At 40.9% G+C, this 27878-nt stretch overlaps 1 protein-coding gene and 1 pseudogene across 1 annotated transcript in view; both read right to left on the bottom strand.

The window, feature by feature from the left end:
- The window catches only part of MAP3K7CL (MAP3K7 C-terminal like), a 79792-nt gene that overhangs the window by 42960 nt on the left and 8954 nt on the right, over positions 1-27878 (bottom strand). The window lies entirely within an intron of this gene.
- LOC112661760 (glutathione S-transferase A4-like) lies at positions 22877-23968 on the bottom strand (annotated as a pseudogene).

The following is a 27878-nucleotide window of genomic DNA, read 5'->3' as shown; positions in this document are numbered from 1 at the left end:
CTTTAAAAGCCCAATCAAAAGAGAATATCTTTTCCCCAGAATACTTTGGTACAATAGTCATTTGCCAAATTATTGGCAATATCCATCACTGTGGTCAGACAGACAAGGAATAAAGTACTTGTACAATTAAGGCCTGCTTCACAACCTTACCCAGAAAATTGGGCAGGGAATTATTCCCCAAACTGATAATTGATGTTGGTATACAAAAAAAAAAAAAAAAAAAGAAGGAAGAAAAGAAAGAACAAATGAAGGAAAGAAGGAAGGAGGGAAGGAAATAAAGAAAAGAAGAGGCCACTTAAAAATCTTATGCTGGGATCCCTGGGTGGCTCAGCGGTTTGGTGCCAGCCTTTGGCCCAGGGCGTGATCCTGGAATCCCAGGATTGAGTCCCATGTCGGGCTCCTGGCATGGAGCCTGCTTCTCCCTACTCCTGTCTCTCTGCTTCTCTCTCTCTCTATCTCTCTCTCTATGTCTATCATAAGTAAATAAATAAATATTTTTTAAAAAATCTTATGCTAATACCTCTGGAATTAGGATATATCAGTATCCCATGAGGCACCCAGATTTCCAGATGGTGGTGAAAAGGAGCTTGATTGGGCAAAACTATATTCCAGACATTTGGCTAAGTTCTTTTCATACAATTGACATCATTTAATGCTAAAAAAAAACTTTAAGTTAGTTACTGTCATTTCTGTCTTAAAGAGGAACCGAGACTCTGAAAATTTTAGTAATTTGCTCAGAGTTCCAGAGCTAATGAAGTACTAGACTTTTTTTTTTTTTTTTGTCAAAATAAATCTCTTCTTCTACAAACTAAAATCCTGTTGAAGCCCTATAGCTAAAGTTGCCTTTGTAGGAGATGCCTTTTCCCATTGCCAGAGTGAGAGTCTCAAAAAGTCATTTCTTTATGAAGGAGAAATGCAAAGACTCAAAAAATGCAAAGTTTGTTCAACAGATGCAAATCTGGTCACCTCATTCAATTAATAAAAATGAGTTGTTCCTTGTGCAAGGAATCAATATGAAGGCTCCATAGTCAGCAGTCAGAGAAACAGGCTATTAGACAGGACTAGGATCTTAATCCAACTCCTTCTTGGAGAAACTGAGGCCCATAAAAAGATGGGTATGCCTTTGAACTGGAGAACAAAAAAGGAGATGAGCGCTAAAAGTCCACAACTGTTCCAACAGCATCATTCTCTTCTAGAGCTTCAACTTATAGAGGAGTACAGTTATACCAACCAAATATTACCTTTGAAAGCAGAATAGGACTCTAAGAAGGTAGGGATTTATAACATATAAATTTTGAAAGAAAGGCAGAAGTGAGGTTGGAGAAATTCCTAATCTCACTGATCCTTCTCAGACAAGACATCCTTTCCCTCACCTCTTCGTGCAGAACTGATCACCAAATTGGGTGACATCTTCCGAGATGTGTTTCACAACATCCAGGAGGTGACATCATCACCAAAACTCCTACCTTGACTCTCCTCTAGCTCATCTGCGCACAGCCATCATTGTTTACCTTCCTTTAAAAAGAAAGATATAAATCACTATCATACTCTGGTGAAAAGCAACTGTTAGAGGCAGCTTTTGGGGACCCTGACTCCCACAGACCCCTTCCAAGAGCCTGGGTGGGACCCTTGCAATGGGTTCACAAGGTCATATGTCTTTATAAAATCTGCAAAAGTGAAATACTTTAACTACATTGGTTAAGATTTCCATCTCTTACCAACCCAACTGCCCCTCTGTCACATCTCGTGTTGAGTGGAAATGGAGTTGTGGGGGCACCTGAGTGGCTCAGTTGGTTAAGCATTTGACTTCAGCTCAAGTCATGACCCTGGGGTCCTAGGACTGAGCCCTATATCGGTTTCCCTCCTCAGTGAGGAGCCTGCTTCTCCCTCTCCCTCTCTGCCCCAACCCCCTGCTCATGCATTCTCTCTCTCTCTCTCTCTCTCTCAAGTAAATAAATAAAATCTTTAAAAAAAAGAAAGAAAAGAAATGGAGTCTCAGTGGAAATTTGGTTAAAGGGAAGCTGAGTTGGGGATACGTTGACTATCCATATACGTATGTGGTTCTCTGTCTCAGTACAGAGTATGTGTCTGGCTGAGCCGGTGTAAGAATGGATTCCAATATTACCCCACTGCCCACTGTGCCAACTCACAGCATGACAACTCACCAACGTGCAGAGCCATTGGTCATCTCGTAGTATTAGTGTGGTCTAGAGGGTATGCACGATTTTCTAGACTTCCTCTCCAACAATATTTCATGAGCTTCGAGCACTAATAACCCAAAATTCACACCTCCATCTCTAAAGGGGCTTCCAGGTAAAGATGGCAGCTTAAATATTTTCTATTTTTAAAGTCCTATTAAAATGATAGTAAAGTTTTGTTGTTGTAATTGGTTTTTGTTTTTATTGGTTTTGTTTTTGCTTTTAGGCATAAATCCACAAGGATGGGGAAAACAGGAAAGGAGTCAATAAGAACAAAGTTTTGCAAGCTGGAAAGCAGGTGGAAGGATCCTAAGAAGTTATTACTAGCCTGGGGAATGCCTGAATCAGATTTTAGCAAAGAAAGTTGAGCATCAAAATAGATTATAATATTTGTAACAGGAAAATAAAAGACTCAGTGGTCAGAAATGTTTTTGGGGCTCTCTATCACAATGCTGGAAGCCACAGGGAAATGGAGTTGGTCTTGAATATTCTAAAGAGAAAATCATTTCTAACTTAGAATTTCATATCTGACCAAACTTTCCATCAAGACCAAGGATCAACATCTTAAAACAATAATTTATATCCTGTGCACTTTTCTCAGAAAGCAACCCATGTAAAAATCAGGAAATAGGAGGCCTGGGACACAAGAGACACAAAGAGAGTAGAATACTTTCAAGATGACAGTAAAGGAAATTAGATTGACCCTTTGTGGGGATCCCTAGGTGGCTGAGAGGTTTAGCACCTGCCTTTGGCCCAGGGCGTGATCCTGGAGACCCGGGATCGAGTCCCACATCGGGCTCCCTGCATGGAGCCTGCTCCTCCCTCTGCCTGTGTCTCTGCCTCTGTGTGTGTGTGTGTGTGTGCGCGTGTGTGTGTGTGTTTGTGTGTGTGATGAATAAATAAAATGTTTAAAAAAAAAAAAAAAGAGTGATCCTTTGTGCCAGAAGCAGAGGGCAGCCTATGTCCAGTCCCCACAGAGCCAGGTCTAAAGGCCACAGGAACAGCTCCTTAGGAATTAGAAATGGTTAGACTTTATTGGCACCATATGAGAAGAGATTTATACTGTTGGCAGAAGGGCAAGACATTAAGGTTGCATGAGTGACAATACACGAACTGAAAAAGCAAACAAACAAGAATATGAACTAGAGGGGCCGCCTGTAGCAAAGTAGACAGAACTGTGGTTGACCATTTGCCTCAGCTGTGAATAGCACTGACATGACCTTAATAAGGTAAATATTGAATATTGATCTAACTATACTCACACTGTTGAAAAGAGCTGGTGTAGGAAGGACACTTGTATGTGTGATGGCACCAGGGTACAGGGGGAAGAGAGCCAAATCTTCGCCCTCCGTGAGGGGAAGCCAGCAAATAATGGCACAGATAGATAAAAGCAAGAAATTGTAAGGCAGACACATCGTGTAGGAGTGGGAGGTAAAGACCAATGTCATTCTAGAAAATGGATGCTCTGAAATGAAGAGGATGGGAAGGAGGGCTGAGCATTGTTGGGATTTTTCAACAAAGCTTACAGAACTACTTGGCTCTTCAGTATAAGAGCATGTCAAACTCTGATAAAAATTAAGATGTCCAAGTTTCCATTATGGGCTGAGTCTTGCCTAGAAGATACCATTCGGCATTTGAAGCCCCGCTCAACTTGGCCTCTTCTCCTCTGGGCTCAGCTTATGACCCACTCTCCCTGCAAGGTGGCCACACTGAGCCCTCAGTGCCTTCAAACACTCCAACCTTGGTGCCAGCTTTGTGCGATCAAGGTCATCTTTGCTGTCACCTCTTCTGTGTAGCCATTCAAGCTTTCTCTTCCCAAAGCCCCTTGAGCATCTGCACATTAAAGCACTCAGCAACAACTCGTTGCTTCCATCTCTTCACAGGTTGGGCCCCTTTCCCCCATGAAACTGCTAGAGCAAAGACACATACATAGTGCCTGGTCTATAGCAGAAGCTCAATAAATATTTCTGGAACTGAATTGAATCTGGGGTCCAAGTGTCTAGTGGAGAAGGCACCCAGAGAAGCCAGGGATCTCAGGAGAGAAGTTAAGAGATATCTGTTTACCCTGCCAGTATCTCTAATTTTATCTACTGCCTGGCCTGAATCTAAGTCAACCTCTTAACTTTAGACCTGTTTTTGTGAAGAATCAGTAGTCAAAAAGCCACAGGTATGAGCAAATGAATGGAGGCACCCCTGCCCTAAAAGTCATGCTTGAAGAACATACCAGTGATTGTTTACCAGAGGCCTTTGTTTTGCCAAGGAGCACACAGTAGTCCCCCCCGCCCCCCACCGCCACCACATGGTCCAGAAGCAGATGATCCTACTTTTGACGTATCATCAGGAGGTCAGTCAGTAGTAGCCTAACACTGGGTCACAATGCCTGCGGCATTCCCCTCACTTCATCTCATCATGGGCATTTATCATCTTACATCATCACAAGAAGGGTAAGTATAATACAATAAGACATTTTGAGGGAGAAAGAGAGAGAGAGAGAGAGAAAGACCACACTCACATAACTTTTATTACAGTATATTGTCAAAATTGTGCTATTTTATTCTCAGTTATTGTTGTTCATCTCTTACTGTGCCTAAATTATAAATTTAGCTTTATCCTAGGTACATATGCATAGTTGAAAAAAAAATGCAGCATACATAGAGTTAGTTAGATACCATCCATGGCTTCAGATATCCACAAGGGTCTTGGAATATAATAAGGCGGGACTACCATACACTCTTCAGGCCAGAGCTAAATGGAAAACAAAAGGAATTGAAAAAGCTGTGTGAGAAAGAGGAAGTGAGCAAAGAGACCAGAAAACAGGATGCCAAGAAGAAAAACATGAGATTCCAAAGGGACAGTCTACGTTTTTCGGGGAAGTATGATCTGTCTCCCTAGGAAACATACAGTAAAATCCACCTCATCCACCAGTGCTTTTGGACATGTGTACTTTGAGGATGTAAAAAGGTAGTGAGACTGGGGATGCCTGGGTGGGTCAGTAGGTTAAGCAGTTAAGTGTCTGCCTTTGACTCAGGTCATGATCTCAGGGTCCTGGGATCTAGGCCCATGCCAGGCTCCCTGCTCGGGGTGGGGGGGGAGTCTGTTTCTCCCTCTCCCTCTGCCCCTTCCTCTGCTCATTGTGTACGCATGCACGCTCTCTCTCTCACTCTCTTTCAAATAAATAAATAAAATCTTAAAAAAAAAAGTAGTGAGTCTGAACTCTAAGTTGCTTGTGGGGAGACAACAGAGATTATCCAAAAGGCTCAGCCACTTTGGAGTATGACACTATTCCTGAATGATATCACAAAGGCCAATGACACAGAGAATTGCAGGACTCATCTAAATGGGAAGCTGCTGGTATTGGAAAAACATGGTTGTTGATGGTGGAGATATTTAATTAATCAGATCACCAACCCAAATGTTTCCATTTCATTAACAGCTTACATCAACTCAATGTTTTCAGAGGTGGGAGAAAAGTAAAATGACTCAGAAGTGAAGTAAAGAAGAGAGCAGGATATGGCTTAGCAATTCGTTCTTTCTGTGTCTCTCATTCACTGAACCGCATTGAAACTGTTACTTTACATCTCAGGGCCAGAGTTTCCCTGCTCTGGAGGGGAGAGATTTAAAATTCAGGCTCTCTAAAATTCTTATAACTCCAAATTCTTTCATTTTGGTAGGTAGAGCAGCCCCAAAAGTGAAAAAAAAAATCCTCAAGATTCCTTCCCCATTTTTAATTCAGTAAAGGGTCAACTGGTTTGTAATAAACCAAAAATACATTTTACAGCAACTGTCAAGAAAAGAACAGAATGAAGATAATCCCTCTCCTTTTTCCTGTTGAAGCCAGTTACCAACACCACCCCCAATTTTACTGCCAAACCCATTTAGTCATCAGATATTTCATACCCCAGCAAAACCCATTCAGTCCTTGATTATACTGTGAAACCGGAGGAAAGTGACAAGGAAGAGATCATGTTTTGTTCATCAAAACATTTTTCAAATTAAGCCATCACATCCTAAAATAGTGGATTAGAATCACCCAGCGGGACTTCTTCCTGAAAGCATGCAAATGCACAATCCTTGTTTAGAAGTGGAGTGTCAATTACTTGTGCAGATAAAAAATGACTAATAGCTAAAGCCTAATAAGACACCTGTCAATTTCCCTTTTTTTAGCTTAGCTACTTTCAATTCATAGAAGTTGCCCAACACAAACAGCATTTTGCTGACAGTTCTGTGTGTGCTTATGCAGTGATAGCATTCAAACGAAAATGGAGTGTCAGATATTTCCATCCTCTCCTTTAAAAATACATTTTAAGAATTACAGTATTAACCACAAATGAATGGCTGCCTAGCCTCTCCAATAAGATACAGAAATAGCATTGCCAAGTCCATCAGAGAAGGGACAGCTTCCCATCATTGCTCTAGCTGAGAATGAGGAAAATTTCCTAGAAGAGTCTACAAATAGAAACTGACATTTTCCTGGGACAGAAAAATCCCAGTGAAGGATAGAAGATGATCTCCTTTTGAGATCTGAGAATATATTAAATATGAGAAACCTATCAGTAGTGAGGACAGCTTTCACAAATGCTTCTGTGTTTGAGGTGAGAGCATTTATCATTAACAAAAAGCCTTACTCAAGGTTAGCAGGACCAAGATAAGAATCTAAGTGATACTTCACAGGTTGCCAAATTAATCCAAATAATTCAAATTAGACAGGGTCCTTTATGGCCTGTGTTCCATGAAAATGGAAGCCATTTATCAGGAAAACATTCCTGAACATGAAAAACGTTCATTGCTTTAAAATGTCCTCTGGGGATCTCTGGGTGGCGCAGCGGTTTAGCACCTGCCTTTGGCCCAGGGCCCGATCCTGGAGACCCAGGATCGAATCCCACGTCGGGCTCCCGGTGCATGGAGCCTGCTTCTCCCTCTGCCTATGTCTGTCTCTCAATCTCTCTCTCTCTCTCTCTCTCTGTGACTATCATAAATAAATAAAGATCTTAAAAAAAATAAAATAAAATAAAATAAAATGTCCTCTGGACTAACTGTAGCTACTTCATACTTTGGATGCTAAAATTATATATATATATATAAACCTTTAATATATTATTGAAGTATAATTGACATACAATGTTCTATTAGTTTCAGATATACAGCATAGCGATTCAACAATTCTATACATTACTCAGTGCTCACCAAATAGATGTATTCGAATTTTTAAAGAACTCTCTGCAGAGCCTTATTAGCATGCTTTTAGAATTCCCTTTCAAATTTAGATTCTGAAATTCACATGAACATGAATTATGTTCCCTTTTACCAAGAAAAAGAGTAAATGAAGATTAATGAGAATATAGAATGAAAAGTATTTGTATTCCACTTACATTTTTAAACAAGGATTTTAAAAAAATTATTTGCCATTGATCTGAGGTGTTTTTAATAATTTCCTTTAAGAACACATTACCAGTAAAAAATAGAGTAACTTTAACTAGGTTTTTCCAATTGTGTCTCCGTGAACATTAACAAAGAATTGGAGCACATGTGATTATATTACTAATGCTAGAACTAGATTTCTTTTAAATAACCTAAATCACCTCCTGGTTTAACCCATGAAGAGACTCGTCCATCATTTATATTTGCATTTATCTTTTTAAAATAATTTGAACTTAGAAGTTCTATTCATATTTGAGGACAAGATCCCAATGTCATTTACCTGACTCTTCTAAATTCACATAGCTTAATTAGGTGAGAATCCCAAGGCTCATCCGATGACAGTCACTAAGTACCACTTGAGATCTATTCTAGAGTCCTATAGCACTGTAAGTAAAAAACAAAACTCATGGACTGCATATTGCCACGGTCTACTGCTGTGCATAGAATATTAAAAGCATTCAAAAATGCTGATTGAATGAATGACCTTTGCTGAGAAAAGCATAGAGCATATGTAAATAAACCATGTAGGAAGCAATTAAACAGGAAGAGCCTAAGCCTCGATTTACCATCAACTCACCGAGTAGTGACAACCTCTTCAGTTCTCAGATTACCCAACTGTCATTTTTTAGATCTAACTACCATTTACAGAGATTGCATATATGCTAAATGCTGCTTTAAGAGCTTTAAATTAAAATAAATAAATAAATAAATATGAATAAATAAAATAAAATTAAAAATGAAAATAAAAAAAATAAGAGCTTTAAATACAGGGGTTCCTGGGTGACTCAGCTGGCTAAGCATCTGAATCTTGGTTTCAGCTCAGGTCATGATCTCAGGGTCGTGAGATCGAGTCCCACTTTGGGCTCCCCTGGGTGTGGAGCCTACTTGGGATTCTCCTTCTTCCTCTCCTCTCCCCCACCCCTTGTTCCTGTGTTCACTCGCTCTCTCTAAAATAAATCTTTTTTTAAAAAGAGTTTTAATTTAAGATAATTCATTACAATAGTCCTATAATGAGACCAGCTTTCTGGGCAGTGATAGAGAGCTGCCTCAGAAGGACCCCACACTTGGTTCAATGTTCTGCTGTTGCCATCTTGAACTTGGAATAAGGAGCCCAGCATTTTCATTTCACTGAAATTTGAGCAAAGGGCTCCATAAATTATGTAACTAATGCTGTCTATGAAGTGCTAGAACTATTATCACTTCCATTTTACAGATGCAGGAACTGAGGCAAAGAGAGATTAGGCAATGTGACCAAGGTCAAAAAGCTGGTCCTTACTGGAAGCAAGGTTCATACCCTGCACATCTCTGAACTCCCTGGGGAGATGCTGGAAGCCCTTATGCTTGGGTCCTTATGCTGGTTCTTCAATTCTAATTTAGGTCCTTTACTAAAAAGAATGTGGCTTTCACTCTTCTCTCCTCCAATCAAGGCTTTTTATAGTTACAGAATTGTGATGGATAAAGAAAAAGAGATGTTGCGTTCACAAACAAGCCGAAATTGAAAAAAGAACTGCTTAGCTAAATGAAAGGTGAGAGGGTTTGAAAGGGTCATGGCAGGGGCTTAGCTATTTAAATGACAGGCTAAACAAGATACCTTTTGGGCTATTTCAGGCTCCGATCCCCAAATTAGAGCTTTTAGGAGTGGGATCCAGAGCCCTACATGGGAAAGACCAAGTTAGCTGGGAATGGCAATGCCACAGCAGAGGCGGAACACATCAAAGGGAGCACTCTGTGCTGCCTTTTATAGAAGTGAAAACAGCCCAACTGCCCTGTTGCCCCATGGGCAAACATAAATAAAAGGTTTGCATCAGCTGAGGATCAAATACTAAAGAAAAGGGTCAAGATATCCTGGGGACTCTGAGGCAAAGGTCAAGTCTCCTGTGGAGAGAAGCATCTGGCCTCCTTGGCTCTCTGAGTTTCCTGCCAACCCTCTTCCATCCCCATCTTCTATCTAAGGTAACTGTGGGTATTTCATTTTGCCTCAAATCTATGAGCTCAAGGGGATGGACTGCAGACATTCTCCATTAATCCCAGGCCTGGTCCAGACCAATTAACTCTGAGAGTTATTATTGTTATTATCATTATTATTATTGGCTGTTGTTTAGTTTTCTGTCTGTGTTCTATGTTTGATTTTTTTAAAATCAGAATAAAACTCTTTTATTTTACAAATTTCAAAACTAACTTCCGAAATTGGTCAATAAAAAGGTGACCCAGATTCGGGTAGAAGTGATATCTCCAAAGAGAACACTGGAAACCGCTACTTAGAACCCAGCACACTCCTTATTGCCAACTGCCCATGCCCAGTACAGACCAGAGCCATGCGAGCAAGACTGAAGAAATCCAGTAATTGATAGTGTAGTTTTACATAAAATGAATGGTTTTCAAGAAGCTTGGAATTCTCTGATAAAGCTGCATGTTTTCTCATTGGAGTATGTAAAGCCAGTACAGGATCCCATAGTTCTTAGACTATTGTGATTTTCTGATTGAAGGTGAAGATCTCTTCACTTTCTAATATTTAGTCAATTAGCCAGCAACAGTCTTATTAGGAAGTCCCCAACTTCTGTCTCCCTGCTCAGAACTACCAAGGACCACATAAGGATTCCCAAAGATGCTTCTCTGTCCCCACATCCATTTTACATTGGGCTGGTGTCAGATAACCTGTCCCTCCTGGAATTCCTTTCAGTGACGTCATTGTTTCATGTACAACCAAAAGTCAGAAGCAATGACTCTAAAAATAGCAAAGGTGAGGATGCACCTGTGAAGGCCATAGTTGGCAGCAGGGAAGCTTAGAAGGACGGTGTCTGACCTGGATCCCTGAACATGAAAACCATCTGCAACCACACAGGTCATAGTCTTCATTAACATCACATCATTATTCCAGGAAACTTGGAAGAGGAGGTTGTAAATAACTTGAGCATTTCAGGAACTTCCCTAAAATTCATTCATTCAAACGCTAAACCATTCACTGGTCCTCATTACAATGAATAACCACCTCAACCAGACTCATCAGATGATTCTTTATGTCTCACGACAGGTGTCATTCTCAGCTTTTCTGCCAATTCTGAACTATCATATAACAAACTTTGCCCAATCCCAATCAATCTCTGCCACAATGAAAGACTCCCCTTCAACCAGACCCCATAAATATCTCTCCTTTACCCTCTCACTTCCAGGAAGCTACTTTATCAACATTTTGATATTTGAAGTATCTTTTCATGGGGTTGGTAATCAAAACTCCTCTCCCCTCCACAACCAATTCCAACCTATTTGTCTCTCCTGATGGCACAAATACCACATAATCAACAAGTGTAACAAGGAAAGCTTCTGGTTCTGTGAGAATTGCAGAGCAGAGAACTAGTGCAGGCTTTCTTCTCAATGGGGTGGGAGAGGATGTGGGAATGAGCATTGGAGGACCCACCTAAACCTGTATGGATCTATGGACGCCCAGTAAACAGTCTTCTGGTCCTTCAAGTAATGAGCTAAGTCCTCCTTGACCTGGAAGCTGGGAAAGCCTAAGAGAAAAGGAAGAGAGATTTTCCCTCCAGGTGTCTCAGCAATGGGTGAGCAGCCTGCCTATGTCTATTCTACTTTCCCACAAGACTTGGCTGCCACCATTTGGAGACCCCAATGAGCAAAACTGCCACAGTGAATGGACAAAGAAAAACAGACACACACATAAGGAAGTTCAGGAGAGAGAGAAAGAGAGAGAGAGAGAGAGAGAAAGCAATGAATCAGATTGTTCCAATTTAGCACATGCCAAGAAAAATAGAGGTGGAGGAGAATGCCAAGGGGGGGGGGCGGTATTTAAGTCCTGATTTGGGTCCAAAAACAGATTAGAGGGCAGCCCGGGTGGCTCAGTGATTGAGTGTCTGCCTTCAGCCCAGGGCGTGACCCTGGAGACCTGGGATCGAGTCCCACATCGGGCTCCCTGCATGGAGCCTGCTTCTCCCTCTGCCTGTGCCTCTGCCTTTCTCTCTCTCTGTCGCTCTCTGTGTCTCTCATGAATAAATAAATAAAATCTTTAAAAAGAAAGATGATGATAAAAAAAGACTATGAAAAAAAAAAGACTATGAAAGAGGCAGTGTTTCAAGTACTTGTCGTGCAGTAACTAACTTAACCCTCACAAAATCTTAATGAGGATATACTAGCATTAACCCCATTTCACCAAGAAGGACAGTGAGACACAGAGTGATTAAGTAACCGACCTATAGACACAAAACAAGAAAGAAGCAAAGCCAGTATCAAAGCCCAGGGAATCTGGTGCCAGATCCTAAGTTCTTAAATGCAATAAAACTTGAACTGAACTGTCCTCAAGGACTTTTGAAGAAGAAACATACTGCAAGGGGAAATTCTAACAAGAGCATACAATCAAAAGTTAACTGTTCCATGAAAAAAATATTGGCATTGAGAGTTGAATCTAGGGGGAGGAGGGTAGAGAAATTTTAGTGTAAAAGTTCCAAAGGTCTCATTTGCTTGGAGTAAAGGCAGAAGGAAGAGTAAAAATATTCTAGAGTCAGCTTATCAAGATGGCAGGGACATATGGTGAAGTATAAAGAGCATCTTGATAAGGGAAATCATTGATGTCTTGTTTTCAACAATGGTAGAGAAATAGGTATATAATTATGAGAACCAAAAATGGAAGATAGATTGGAAAAGCATAGTAATTATCAGGGGAAAGAGAATGAATTACAATTTGATCAGACCTACTAAAGAAAGAAAAAGAGAAAATAGCCATCTAAAAAAAAAGATAGCTATAAAATCAGTTATAAGAAATAAAATCTAATGCAGCAATCCTTAAACTACAAAGCAGAGAATGTCAGATTGGGTCAACAAAGAAATCCTAATTGTATGGACTAAGTACAAGGAAGACACATAAAAGAAAGATTTGCATTCATAAGGATAGAGTATTGTATTTCAATTCTTCCAGAACTACAGCAAAAGATTCTGTCATGAATGAGCACGGAACCTTAAGGAGAAAGAGAAGGAAAGGAGGCAACACAAAGTTTGGGTCTGGAAATATCCAGATGTGAGAATGACAGAGAAGGTATAAGCCATCAACAGGGAAAGTCAAAAACCAACTCGATTTACAAAACAGAATCCTCCAAAGGTTCACAAATTGGTGGCCCCAGGGACCTCTAAAAGGAAGGATAAAGTGAAAATAAAATAAGGAGGATGGCTTGAAATTTGTTTGAGACATAGACCCTTAAATTTCCTGTTCTACTCCATACTACCAGTAGAACAGTAGTGTCTTATTCTCTAGAGAAAGAAGAGAAGATGACTTGGAATATCTGCCTGGAAGTGGGGCAGGGCAGGGGTGAGTGGGGGTGAGGGGGTGTGGGTGTGAATTAAGTGAAAGTACAGGTCTTTCTATCCTCCCTTCCACAGTACAGGCAGGAAGGAGATTAGAAGATTCTACTTAGGAAAATCTGCCAGGCCCAAGAAGACAGGTCTAAAGATTCTGATATCAGGAGGAGGAGGAGCTCCCGACAAGTATAATAGCCAGGTCAGCCTTCAGTGTAAGGCAGGCCTGTGCATTCAGAGCTTCCAGCCAGTATTTACCTTCTTATTTTTAAATGAGAGCGGAGAACCAGAGATCACAAGACACCTTAGGAACATCTCTATATGGAAAATAAAGACCAAAAAAAAAAACCAAAATAAAACAAACAAGGCCTAAAGCAATTTGGAAGATGCAGAGACTACTGAAAGAGGAAAAAAATATGTCTTAAAATATATGTAGATCGAGGGTGGGAGGGGATAGATGGAAGAGATAAAGAGGATTAAGAGTACACTTATTAAAAAAAGAGTACACTTATTGTGATGAGCACTGAGCGATGTATAGAATTGCTGAGTCATTATGTTGTACATCTAATACAACTAAAATAACATTGTATGTTACTTATGCTTTAATTAATATATATATGTTCAGATTTGATATATATATTCAGAATATATATATATTTATATGCAGATTTAAAAGAAGATGAAACATCCATGAAAGAAAAATAGGATAGTATAAAACAAAGAAGCATTCAGAGAAGGAAAAGAAGTTCTTTGAAATTAAGAACATGAGGGGGGCCTGGCTGGCTCAGTTAATAGCGCGAGTCTTGATCTCAGGGTCATGAGTTCAAAGCCCCAGGCGGGGTGTAAAACTCACTTAAAAAAATTAAGAACATGAAAGTAGAAATGAAAAACTCAATAGAAAAGGTGGAAAAGAAAATTAAGGGCCTACTAGCAAGTAGAACAAAAAGGCACAGAGATGGAAAATGGAACATGGTGAAGGATAAGAAAATTAGAGCACCAATCCCACCATCGTTTGACTATAGGAGTTCCAGGAAGTGAAAAAGTAGAAAATGTACCTCAAAGATAAGGGCTTTAGTTAAGAAGTACAACTAATTAATTATGGGTGATCAAAGTACATAATGGCAAAGAAATATGAATGTGTGTTTGTATAATGAAAGTGAGGGTTTTTTTTTTATGAGGGAAAAAGATGAATTTTGTGTTTAAAGTAAAAATGTTTCTGGCCCCAAGACGTAATTGAAGATAGTAAAAGAAAAAAACTTGAATGGGTACAAGTTGTAGAAGTTTTGAGGAAAAGTGAAAGTGTGCTCAAATTTGCTGACTCAGGAAATGCAAATTAAATACACAATATGGTATCACTTTACACGTCACCGGATTGATAACCTCCTAAAAACAGATAATGTCTCCTGTTGACAGGGTTGCAGGGAAAACATACAGCTGTGCATTGCTAGATTAATGTCTTCTTGGCAAGCAAACTGACAATATCAACTAAAATTAAAGATTCTGTACACCCTTTCATCCAAACATCCCACTCCTGGGAGTCGACCCTACAAAAAATGAAAACTATCGTACAGAGAGTACAAGGACAAGATCGTTTACTGGAGCATGGTACATAATGGCCAAAATGGAAACAAAGCGAGTGCCCATCAGCAGGAGAAAGCTGATTCAATCACAGTATTGTCATACAAAGGATTGTCATATAGCCATTCAAAAGAATGAATTAGAGCCATTGAAGTTAGCTTGGAGGGATTATTCCAGAGGTTGTTGAGTGGAAAAGCAAGATGCAGAAAAGCATGTATAATACAATATCTTTGAATAAAACATATACATAGTCATAAATAGGCTTATGCATAGCTCTGTTTGAATATGATTATATGGGCATGGAAAGAAATATGAAAGGACACTTTCATTAACATGGGTTGGGAGGAGGAGCAGTGGGGAGTCTAGGGATGGGGGGAGGAGAAACCAAGCCAGAAAGAAAAGAAATGTACTTAAATAAGGAGGCAAGATTTGATCACAATTATTCATTTATACATAGATGTATGGATGTATAGATGTATGGAGTGGTTTTTTTAATTCATAGGGAAAATATTGTTTTATTTTCCAAAAAGGGAGAGCATTATTTGATACATTTAATTAATTGTCACTTTGTGAAGCACAGTCTGAAGAGGATCTGAGTAGATGTTTTTCCAAAGAAGAGGTACAGATGGCCAGCAGGTGCATGAAAGAGAAGGGATGAACACCTCCAGGAAGGCCAAGGAAGATCAGAGAGAAAGTCCTTCTTTAAGCATAGAATCCCCCAGGGCAAGCTCTACTTCCTGTGGTGTTGTCCCACAGACAGAAAGCAAAAAGAGCGGGCTACCTGGGTGGCTCAGTGGTTGAGCGTCTGCCTTTGGCCTAGGTCATGACCCCGGGGTCCTGAGATCGAGTCCCACATTGGGCTCCCTGCAGGAAGCCTGCTTCTCCCTCTGCCTGTGTCTCTGCCTCTGTGTGTGTGTGTGTGTCTCATGAATAAATAACTAAGATCTTTAAAAAGGAAAGAAAGAAAGAAAACAAGCAAAAAGATTAGGCCTGGTCCAGACTAATAATCTGCAACTGGTGGCACCCCTAAACTGAGGCCAGATACCTGGGTGGAAATCAAAAGCTCCCTGGCACAAGAGGAGGCAGCCAATGAGAGTTTCTGCCTTCTCATCAGAGAACAGGTGCTTCTCAGTGTGAGAAGTCCTATCTCACACTGAGAAGGGCCTGAAGGACCACCCACGGGTCCTTCAATGGGACCCAGAGTTTGGCTGATGAGAGCTGGTTATTTACAAAAAACTATTAAATGTATCTAGTCGGGGGCAGAGCTAGGGACGTGTGCCCCCAGAGGACATCAATGAGTCCCCAAGGCATGAGAAGACTGCAGGAAGGGCACGGTTGAGAAGCCAGGGCGTGCAGAAAGAGAATGTCCACCTCGGTTAATGAGGATTAGCTGGAGGACGTGCTGTGGTTCATAGCAGTCGTACTTTCGGGGTGATGCTTCCGGGAGTGCCGTAATTAGAGATGACCACACACACATTCTGACATTTGGGCAGGTCAACAAATTCGCAGCCCTTTCCTGTGTGTGATTCCAAATACTCCCGGCTCAGGACAGTGTCAAGTTTCTACGCAGGACTTTTTCTAATCCAGACAAGCTTTCCCTTTGGGCAAAGAAGGTTCTCAAATTCACAGTATGTGGGTGAGACAGGTCAGTGAGGAGTGGAAGACAGCAAAGCTCGCCTCCCCGTGGAGGAGTTGCTTGTTCAGACCACAGGGGGGCTGAGGATGAAATGACCCCACACAGTGGGAAGGGGAGAAGGGGACACACTGAATCGTGGAATGGGGGTTGTTCTGCTGGATGACAATAGTTTAATTGTAAACCATAGCTCTGGCTGAGAGGAGACCTGAAGAATGCTTCTGGAAGGAGAACAGAGGGAACCTCAAGGGAAAATAATGTGTTGTTTTTAAAGGATCATCTGGGGGGCACCTGGGTGGCTCAGTGGTTGAGCATCTGCTTTTGGCTCAGGTCCGGATTCTGGGGATCCTGGAATCGAGTCCGCATCAGGATTCCGCAGAGAGCCTGCTTCTCCCTCTGCCTGTGTCTCTGTCTCTCTCTGTGTGTCTCTCATGATTAAATAAATAAAATCTTTTTAAAATAATAAAATAATAAAGCATCATCCAGGGCAATGCTGATGCCACTGGTCCAAGGACCACCTTTGAGGAGCAGAGCCTTGGGGCACACAAGCCCGGACAATGATTTACAAGAAAATATGTATCAAGAAGAAAAAATGCAAACAGCATCATGGCTGGAGTTTGTGTTGTTAGGAATTCAACACAGTGGGCCAGTGGGCTGGAAAACCATGAAGGATGAGACCAGGATGGCCCTTTAGAATTAACTTGCTACGTAGTAATAAGTACCTAAGACAAGGGAATTGGGTGAAAGTTCTTACTTGAGACATATAGAAATATCCTCTGTACCTTGATTTTGTCATCTGACCCACAGAGCTCAGTTACCAAGAACACGGGCAAGAGATGCCCCATGCAAGAGAAAGAACCTTGGAGCTGCTTTGTGTCAAACACCAATCCAAGAAATGAAAAGAGGAAGTACGAAATACAAAGCCCACCCCCACCTGGTCAGTGCCAGGTTAAAGGTGGGAGTGGGTCCCCACAGCACAGTTCTGATGCTGGTAGAGACCAGGCCCACTCTGCACTCCTTAGACCACTCACTGGTCAGAGTGCAGACAGGTGTTAAGGCCACCCTGAAAGCAACGGACATGCCATAGGTGAGTAAGTATGTTTTTTGGATCCATTCTTCTCCCAGGCTCATGGCCTACAAGACACCAGGAATCCAGGGCAGCCCAGTATGTTCTGGCTCTCTTCCTGTAGAGACCATTGCAGATTCGGAGGGGAGGAGGAAACAATGGAAAGTGTGAGGTGGAGGCGATTTGAGTTCGGCTACTAAGATCCTACAATGTATCAAGCTCCGCTGACCCATTGCCCAGTTGCCTAGACAAATTAATATGCTTTTGAGTGGAGTTAGGCTCCTTTTGCTTGCAGAGCTACTTTGTTCAACTGTATAATGATACAATTAAGATTATTTTAAGCTGCGTATAACCAAAATCCCAACTCAAAGAACTAAAACAGTAAGAAAATCTGTAGAGTTGAGGTAGACTAGTTCCAGTGTTGATTAATTTAGTGGCATGATGACTTCATGGCAGACCAGTGTATTAGTCAGGATTCTCCGGAGGGAAAGAACCACTAGGATTCATATAGATACATCAAAAGGATTTATTATGAGATTGGCTTATGCAATTATGGAGACTAAGAAGTCCCATAATCTGCCATCTGCAAGCAGGAGGCCCAGGGAAGTTGATAAAAACCCAACTTCACTCCAAACCCAAAGGACAAGGCAGTGATGTAAGTTCCAAGCTGAAACGAAGACTCAAGAACTGGGAGTACCATAGGCCAAGGGCAGGAGAAGATGTATATCCCAGCTCAAGCAAGAAAGCAAATTTTTCCTTCCTCCCCCTTTTTGTTCTATTCAGGCTCTCAGAAGATTGGATTATGCTCCCCTTTATTGGTAAAGTGATCTTCTTTACTTAGACTACAGATTCAAGTGCTAATCTCTTCTGGAAACACTTTCACAGACTCTCAGAAATAATGTTTAACCAGCCATCTAGCCATCCCTGAGCCCAGTCAAGTTGATACATTAAATTAATATGACACCCAGGTTTTGCTCCTCTTTCTTTTCTTTTCAAGTTTTTATTTAAATTCTAATTAGTATATATGGTACAATTGGTTTTGTGAAGATGAATTTAGTGATTCATCACTTACATATAACACTCAGTGCTCATCACAACAAGTGCCCTCCTTAATGCCCATCACTCATTTAGCCCATGCCCCTCCAACCTCCCTCCAGAAACCTTCAGTTTGTTCTCTATAGTTAAGAGTCTCTTATGGGTTTTGCCTCTTCAGGATTCCTGGGTGGCTCAGCGGTTTAGCACCTGCCTTTGGCCTGGGGTGTGATCCTGGAGTCCCAGGATCAAGTCCCACGTCGGGCTCCCGGCATAGAGCCTGCTTCTCCCTCCTCCTGTGTCTCTGCCTCTCTCTCTCTCTCTCTCTCTCTCTCTATCTATCTATCTCTCTCTCCCTCTCATAAATAAATAAATAAATAATCTTTAAGCTCTGCTATTCTCACTATGTTGGCTTTATCCTTCAACTGACTCTTGCCATAGTAACAAGATGGCAGTAGCAGTTCCAGAGGTCATAGCCAGGTGTAACAAAAGTCAATATAAAGAAGAAAATGTTGGGGCACCTGGGTGGCTCAGTCAGTTAAGCAGCAGGCTCTTGATTTTGGCTCAGGTCACGATCTCAGGCTTCTGTGATTGAGCCCTGGGTCAAGTTCCATGTTCAGTGAGGTATCTACTTGAAGATTCTCTCTCCCGCTCCCTCTCCCGCTCCCTCTCCCTCTACTCTCTCTCTCTGCTCACACACTCTCTCTCTCAAATAAATAAATCTTTAAAAGAAGAAAATGTCTATTCTTGTATATCTCTCTTAGCAATCTTTGACATATTCCTTTGTCTTACATATCTACTCTTGCATTTTAAAAAATCACTCCAAAAATGAACAGTTAAGGCAGGGATTGAAAATTTTTTCCTTCTGTAAAGAACTAAATAGTAAATATTTGGCTTTGTGAGTCACATAATCTCTATCACAATTACTCAACCCTGCCACTGTAATGGGAAAACCACCATAGACAATATATAAATCAATAAACACGATTGTGTTCCAATAATGATTGTGTTCCAATAATAAAACTTTATTTTCAAAAACAGGCAGCAGGCTGGATTCGGCCTTCCATTTATAGTTTGCCAAGTTCTGACTTAAAATAACAAAGGTCTTTTACCTCACACTGTTTCTGTAGGTCAAGAATCTGGGCACAACTTAGCTGGGTAGTTCTGGCTCAGAGTTTCTCATGAGGCAGCAGTCAGGCTGGGGCAGTGGTCATCCGAAGTCTTGATCAAAGCTGAAGGATCTGCTTCCAAGACGGCTCCTTCATATAGCTGTTAGCAAGACGCCTCTTTACGTGTACCTCCCATAGGGTTGCTTAAGTGTCCTCACAACATGGCAACTGGCTTCCTCCAGAATGTGAGACCCAAGAGAGAGAGTAAGGAAAAGCCATTCCATCGTTTTACAACTAAATCATACATATTTTGCCATATCCTAGTCTTTGGAATGGAGTCATTTGTCCAGCCCACACTCAAGAGGTAGGGAATTAGTGTCTCTCTAGTGTAAGGGGTCAAAAGATAAAAATAACAAGATGATGGCATCAAATCAGTCTCGATGTCTTCGGCCAAATGTGTGCACCATTTCTAATAATTGACATTGAGCCTTTTTCCTGAAGCCTATTTCTACCATGAACTTGATTTTTCTTCCCTGGGCCTCCGTTAATTGACCTAAAACTCCCAAGATGGAGAGAATCTTCAAGCAGACTCCCTGCTTAGTGCAAAGCCTGACTTGGGGTTGGATCCCATGATCTATGAATTCATGACCTGAGCCCAAACCAAGAGCTGGATGCTCAACCAACTGACCCACCCAGGTATCCACCAAGACTGTTTTTTACATGTGCTTCTGAGAAGCCACAGGTCTGCCATGCATGGTTGTACAGTGTGTACACTGTGTAAGGGGTCCAGATGAGATGAAAAACTGGGACTGAAATCCTTCCTGCTCTCAGCTCATCAGGTCTTATTCCCTGAAGAAGGAAACAATTTTTGTCATTCGTTTGCCTGGAAAGGTCACCTGTGCAAGGATCTAGATAAGGTGACTTACAACCGGGCATGTTGATTTTTTGCATGATTTGTCCCCAATCTTGGTATATTTGTCTGTAACTCCAGCCTGTTGAGATTTATTTGGATCCTGACTCTGATACTCACCACATTCCCTATGTCTCCACCCCTTTCTATGTTGGGGGGTTAAATATACCCAGAGAATACATGAGACAATACTCTCAGGTTCAGGTTTAAAAAAAAAAAAAAAAAAAGAACTTTTTCTAGGGGTTTTTATTCATCTAGAGAAAGAAAGAATTTAAGCCTTACTATTGGTTAACAAATTAATGTTGATGTTTATAAATTATGGTTGGTAGATGTTTACATTTATAAATAAATGTATGTATATTGAGGTAGATGCTCAGAAGTTTTTATAGATGCATGATCGAGAAATATTAAAGACTATTATTTTATATCATCATCTAAGTGACTGATAAAAATTTTAAATAAGGCCAAGCTGAGAATACAACCTAGAGATGAACATTGATCCAATAGGCTGACTGGGTACTAATACTATTTGACCTAGCATCTAAGCCAAATCAACTGTTCTATAACAGAAAGACCATCCTAGGCAACCTCTGAGATGGTCCCCAGCTCCTACTTTTCACATCCACGTAAATGACATTTTGCATGACATATCATGCAGCTTTGTAAAAATCCTGAGCCAGAGGTGTCCAGCCAAGCCATCCCCAGATTCCTGACCCACGGAAACTGTAAGATAAAAAATGTTTGCTGTCTTAAGTTGCTAAGTCTGGGAGTTATTTGTAACACAGATAACTAATAGACAATTCTAAGTGATTTTTAATAGATATCCCCTAACTTGCAACAGCAAGCAACCCTGCAATCTAGGTATTCGTATCCTAGTTTTACAGATGAATAAAGAAAGGCTCAGCATATTTAAATGGCATTCCCAGGTTTAAACAGCTAGTAAATAACAGGATTCAAAGGCTGAACCCAGTTTGGCTCTAAAATCCACGCTCTTTTCCACTTAAGTTATCCCCTTATCTAACTCTATGACCTTGAACAAGTAACATCAACCTCTTAGTTTCCTCCTTAGTAAAATTAGAGACTGAAACAAATTATTCATCTCTAATATTATAAAGTTTCACCCCCCTCCTCTGCTTTATCCACAGCCCAAGAACTGAGTTTCAATGATTTTTATGCTAGAGAATGTTGGGGGTGAGGGGCGAGGGTTTGAAGATCACTTGATTTAGCTGAAGAAATTCGTTGAATCAAAAACCACTGAGGCTTACAAATCTCCATCGTTTCTGTAGCTGATGCCAACAGCTTCCCATATGTCCCAGTGCTGCCACTCAGAGGATAAATGGGAGATGAGATCTATTTCTTTGGAGGAAAGGAAGAAGCTTTTACTTTGACTAAAAGAGATCCCTTAGCTGCAACAAATGTAATGAGAATAATAAAACTTACTTTTGCTGCAACTCACATCCATACTCTTAATAGAGTGATGTGATAGACGGAATATTGTGAAGCAACGCAGAGAAAGAGGTAGCATAGTGGCAAAGAAGGACACCATCATCAACAATGTGATAACCATAGATGTATTCATACATTCTTTTTTCTTTCTTTCTTTCTTTCTTTCTTTCTTTCTTTCTTTCTTTCTTTCTTTCTTTTTTTTTTTAGAAACAGAGGGAGAGAAAGCATGAATTGAGGGAGGAGCAGAGAGAGAAGGATAGAGAATCTTAAGCATGCTCCACGTTCAGCACGGAGCCCAAATCAGGGCTCAATCTCAGGACACTGAAATCATGACCTGAGCTGAAACCAAGAGTCAGACACTTTAACCAACCGAGCCACCCAGGTGCCCCAATTTACACAATCCGAGATGCTGTTTTACTTTATCACACTTTGCTATCATTTTTACTGGCTTTTTGTGTGTGTTCTGTTTTGAATCCTTGAATCTGTACCAGTGTGCTTTCAAAAGCCAGCATTTTCAGCTAAACCTCAAATCCAATAACACGGAAGCCCCTGCTAAACCCTAGGACAATGGCCCAACTTGGTCAGGGAGGGGACCTTTCAGCAGAGGCCACATCAAAACTCCACCTGCCACTTTGGTATCTTTGAGAGTTAAAGGAATAAAGAACTTCCACTTTAACCTGATGAGGAGACTACTCTCCTCATAACTGAAGACACAAAGCCCAGGTAAACAAACAGGTAGATAAAGGGGCCCCATAACAAATCTCTCTTAGGGTTTAATAGTATTTTGCAAGGCAGTCTAGTTGGAAACTTATGGATTGTGCTGTCTGATCATTCATTTGTTTCTTCGACAGCTTTGCTACTTACTAGCTAGGCAAACACAGACAAGTTATTTGCCTCTTCTAAGCCTTAATTTCCACCTTTGCAAGAAGTAGGGAATTATGATACCTTCTTCGTGTATTTTTGTGAAGGTTAAAGAAGATAGAACAGTGCACAGTGGTGCAAATAGTGGGAGTTCAATAAATGCTTGATTTTCTTCTTTTGTGTGTTTTTTTCTCTCAAGAAATTTACATTGTTAAAAATCACCCTGACTGCTCTATGGAGACCATATATTTTTTTTTTTGATTTGTAAATTTTTTATTTTGGCTAATATTGACTGCCTTCATTACTACCACAGATTTATCATAGCTGAGAGGAATTATTCACTAGATATTCTGGGTTGTTACAAAACACCAAAAATTAGGATACTGCTTTTAGACAGTGATAAGAAGCGGGGGAGAAAAAGCTCAAGGGAGAATACAAGGTCCTGCCCATTCTGGTTATCAGGAAATGAATAACTACATCAGATCTAACTTAAATGCAAGCCTCTCCGAAAAGGCTTTCAGATAAAAGTTGCATAACAATTATCCACCGGACAAAACAAAAGGTCAATGTTTCTAGAAAAGATCTTGACATGAAAGACCCAACTGAGGAACAGTTATACATAGCACCATGACAGAGCTGGGATCAGGGCAGCCTGGCATCAGTTAAGATGCTACTGTGGACACAGCAATCTCTAGGGGCTAGCTCTCACTCACAGATGTATGTGATGTTTATGGCATAAAGATATTGTAGACGGTTCTCACGTAGATGTCATCCGGAGGAGGCTTCTTCTTGCTGCCAGGTTCAAGGAATTTCTTAATTGTAGGGATATTACTTATTTTCACTGTAAACTCCTGGAGGAGGAAATGCAGACAGGATATTGGGGATTTTCTCTTCTAGTGCCAAAATGGTTTGGAGTAGAATAATGTCCGCAAGGCTCAGCTGGTTACCAACGAGGAACCTTTGCCCATGATCCCTTAAAACCTTTTCAAACACAGGAAAGTATCTAATTATAGCCTTCTGGGCCATATTAACCACTTCTTTTTGTTGGTCATCTGGTTTTAGAAAAGGATGCATGATAATCAGTTCCAGCAGATCTAGCATCCCCTCCACGTACATGTCAATCAGGGTTCTCTCCTTGAGGTCCCTGCCAAAGAGGTGGTGTTTATCTGCTATATAGTGGAGGATGCTTCGGGTCTGCACCAACTTCATTCCATCAGTTTCAACCATGGGCACTTGTTGGAACAGTAGGTGGTTACCATCCTGCAACTTCTGCAACTGTTCTTTAGTTTCTAAGAATTCTTCATCAAACTCGACTCCAGCGGCAGCTAAAACCCATCTTATGGATTCCATCCGGCCTCTTCCATTAGGATAGTGGAGTTTGGGCTTCACTGCCATGATGGCCTTTCAGGCTTTCTGGAGTCTGCTTGGCGCTTGGAGCACCAGGAGCCGTACAAAGCGCTCAGCGAGTGGTCTCTGGAGACCATATATAAATAGAAAGAATGGAAACAGGGAGATAAGTCCAGAGGCTATTGCAGTTACAAAAGGGAGATATTAGTGGCTTGGACTCAGATGATATCAGTGGAAAAGGAGAGAAGCGGGTAGATCTGGGATGTGTTTTAAGTGTAGGGTTGACAGGATTTAGTTTAGGGCGCCAGGAAAGAGAAAAATCCCTGTTAAAATTTAAATTTAGCTTATTTCATCCCAAAGAAAGGGAACTGACCCAATCCTGTCTAGATTAGCGTTGCCCAATAGAACGTTCAGTGATGATGGAAATGTCCTATGCAGGTGCTGCTGAATATAGTAGACAGTAGCCACATAAGCCTTTTAAGCACTTGTAGTGTGACTAGTATGACTAAGAAATTGATTTTTAAATTTTATTTAATATCTTTATTAAGTTTTTATTTTAATTCCAGTGTAGTTAACATATAGTGTTTTATATTAATTGCAGGTGTACAATATAGTGATGCAACAATTTTATACATTACTCAGTGCTCATCATGGTATGTGTACTCTTAGTCTCTTACCTAATTCATTGATCCCCTCCCCCACTTACTTCTGAATCCCCTTGAAATCAATCATTTTTCCTATGGGCACTATGGTCAAGTTTATATATTTACCATATTAGACAGTGCAAGTCTGGGTAATATGCCCCCTACATGTTTCCCACTATAGTTCCTTCAAATTATACAGACACAATTTACAGCAACTACAATTTGCTTCCATATACACATTCACTCTTATGATCTCGTCCAATCTTAACCATTTGACCAGTTCCTACTGACTGAGTGAAAACCTGAGGAAAAAATTATCAAGACTCTTCCACTGATGTTCATCACAATATCATAATATTAAGGGGTAAAATATTTTGACCAACTGTAAAGATCATTATAAAAATTATTTCTCTACATGTTTTGATTAAACTGAAATATTGGTCCTCTGCCTAAATTATGTGAAGTCAATTGCTATATAAACTGTATATCGTGTTGCTTGGCCATGGTGCTTATAGGAAAAATTATTAATTTCAAGAGGATTCAGAAGCATGGCTATGACCTAAACAAACTGGAAATAAATCCCACTGTCTTCTAGCCTAAGAACTGAAGTGTTCATCACACCGCAGGTACTTAGCAGACACCTCAAGGTTGACTTACAGGGAATAGCAGTGGTCATTGTTAAAATTGAAATTTTTAATTTTGTTTTATTTCATGTTTTATGCATAATAGTAATCTCTCCAATTTCCTTTTCTTCTTTTCTTTTTTTATTTTCCTTAGGCAAGATCCAAATATTTGTTGGCTACCATGTAGTCCATATACACCTAAACAATGTGTTCAAAACCAAACTTATCACCTAAGCTGCATTAAAAGTCCAAGTTCTTACCATGGCATGCATACTCCATCCATATTCCTATTAGATGCTTTGAAGATTTTTTGGCTCTGTCTGTCCAGCATCATTTTGCCCTTTTTTTTTTTAATTTTTATTTATTTATGATAGTCACACAGAGAGAGAGAGAGAGAGAGGCTGAGACACAGGCAGAGAGAGAAGCAGGCTCCACGCACCGGGAGCCTGACGTGGGATTCGATCCCGGATCTCCAGGATCGTGCCCCGGGCCAAAGGCAGGCGCTAAACCGCTGCGCCACCCAGGGATCCCCATTTTGCCCTTTTGTCTGATAATTGCCACTGCTTTCTTCCTAAGATGATATCCCTGCCCCTCACTTGTGATTTTGGTGGGACAGCCAATCACAGTACTTCTCCCACTCCCCAGCTATAATCAGTGGCCTAGAATGGCACATGATGGGATCAGAATTCTTATGGGATTTTATGCACTTTTCATTGTAGTAGCTAAACTGATACCTCTAAGAGGGGCAGCCCTGATGGTTTCGTGTCATTCCCCTTGGGCCAGCTCCACTCATGGACTTCCCAGCCCCGTAAGCTGGGGAGAAGATAGGAAAGGCTAGAAATAGAAAGATGAGTCAGGAGAAGTGTCTTAGTAAAGGTAGTAAATAGAGGCATCTGAGCTAGGAAAGTGGCTATGCATGTGAGCATGGAGGAATGGGGGGGATCTGAGTCCTCAAACGCTACTCCCTCCTGAAAACTGTAACACACTGGCTGTGTACCGTTTCTGATGTGGGGACAGCAGCTTCCCTCCATGAGGCCTGCCAGGCAAAGTCTTGTCATTGCCTATAATCACACATGGATCACACAAAGGATTTAGACCTGGAGCCAAACTAGCTAATATGAATTTTACACCATTTAACAAGTAAAGACATTATTTTGCTGCATTGACTAAGCAAAGAAGCCTATCAAATCAACCAATTTTTATTGATGGAATTGTTTCCAGCAATGGTTCTCGAAGTGTGGTCCCTGGATCATCAACATCAGCATTACCTGGAAACTTCTTAGAAATTCAAATTCTCAGACCCCATCCTGGACTTTCTGAATCAGAAAATGCCTATTACTGGGATGGGGCCCAGTAATTTGTGTTTGAACAAGCCGCCAGGTGATCCTGATGCATGCTAAAATTTGAGAGGCACCGCTATAGAGGGGAATTTCTCAAATTCAGCACAATTGGCATTTTAGGACACATCATTCTTTGTTGTAGGGAGGTATCCCATGTATTGTAGGATGTTTAGATGAGTCTCTGGCCTCTACCTGCTAGTTTCCAGCGCCATCTTCCTAATGTGATACCCCAAAATATCTCCAGACTAAATCTCCAAGGCTAAATATCCCCTGGGGACACAGTTGTCCCCAGTTGAGAACCACTGCCCCAGAGTGACAACTATGATCCAAGACTAGTCCAAGCCTAAATCATAACATATAAACAATCATGTCAATAACATATGAGCATTCAAATGTTCACAGATATGTGACAATGTGACATAAACTAAGGTTTGAATCATTTATAGTTTACAAAGCACTTTCCTATATATGTCACTTGTTCTCACATTAATCTTATGCAGAAGGTAATTATCATCACCCTTCTATTGCTGATAAGGAAACTGAGATTCAAAGAGGTTACTTGCTGTGCCCAAGACCACTACCTGCTAAATAGCTGGGCTGGAACTCAAGCCCAGATCTTTCCTCTTCAAAAATAAAGAGAAACATCTTATTAGATGGATTATAGAGGGACTATTTCTATCCTTGAAAAATATCATTGTTTTTAGAACAAATTCAATATTAGCTGAGAAATTATAGTTGTAGGAATACTTAAACAGAATATTCAATATAAGAAATGTGTTGGAGACACCTGGGTGGCCTTTGACTCAGGGTGTGATCCCCAAGTCCTGGGATCGAGTCCCACATCCAGCTCCCTGCGTGGAGCCTGCTTCTCCCTCTGCCTATGTCTCTGCCTCTATCTCTCTCTCTGTGTCTCTCATGAATAAACAAATGAATAAATAAATAAATAATCTAAAAAAAAAAAGAAAAGTGCTGTGTATGCAAGAGTAGGGTAAGCCTATTCATCGATAGCATGGGCTGTTACTTGGAAAGAAAATCTTTGTGACAGTTTCTGTGAGCCTTGGAGATACTGGGGATGTTTGTACTCAACAAAATAACACAGCTAAACAAAGTCAGGAAGATTCTTTCTCCTCTAAACCACACCTTCTTGGAGAAAATGAAACGGAATCAGAATCATTGGCTGACTGAGAGAAGAAAGAGAAAATCCAGAAGGCCGAACAGCCATTGTCCCGCTGTGACCCGGCCTTGCAGAATGAAGTGCTGTTCAACCAGCATTAGGCTCCTAGGGAGCAGTGTGCAAAAAGCCCGCAAGGCCCACAGCTTCCAGAGAATGGATGTGATACTCATCCAGAGGCGAACTGGGGATTTCCATGGGCAC

This window comes from Canis lupus, chromosome 31 (assembly GCF_003254725.2).
Source record: "Canis lupus dingo isolate Sandy chromosome 31, ASM325472v2, whole genome shotgun sequence".
In the NCBI taxonomy this organism is placed as follows: Eukaryota; Metazoa; Chordata; class Mammalia; order Carnivora; family Canidae; genus Canis; species Canis lupus.
This window is presented reverse-complemented; position numbering and strand designations above follow the sequence as displayed.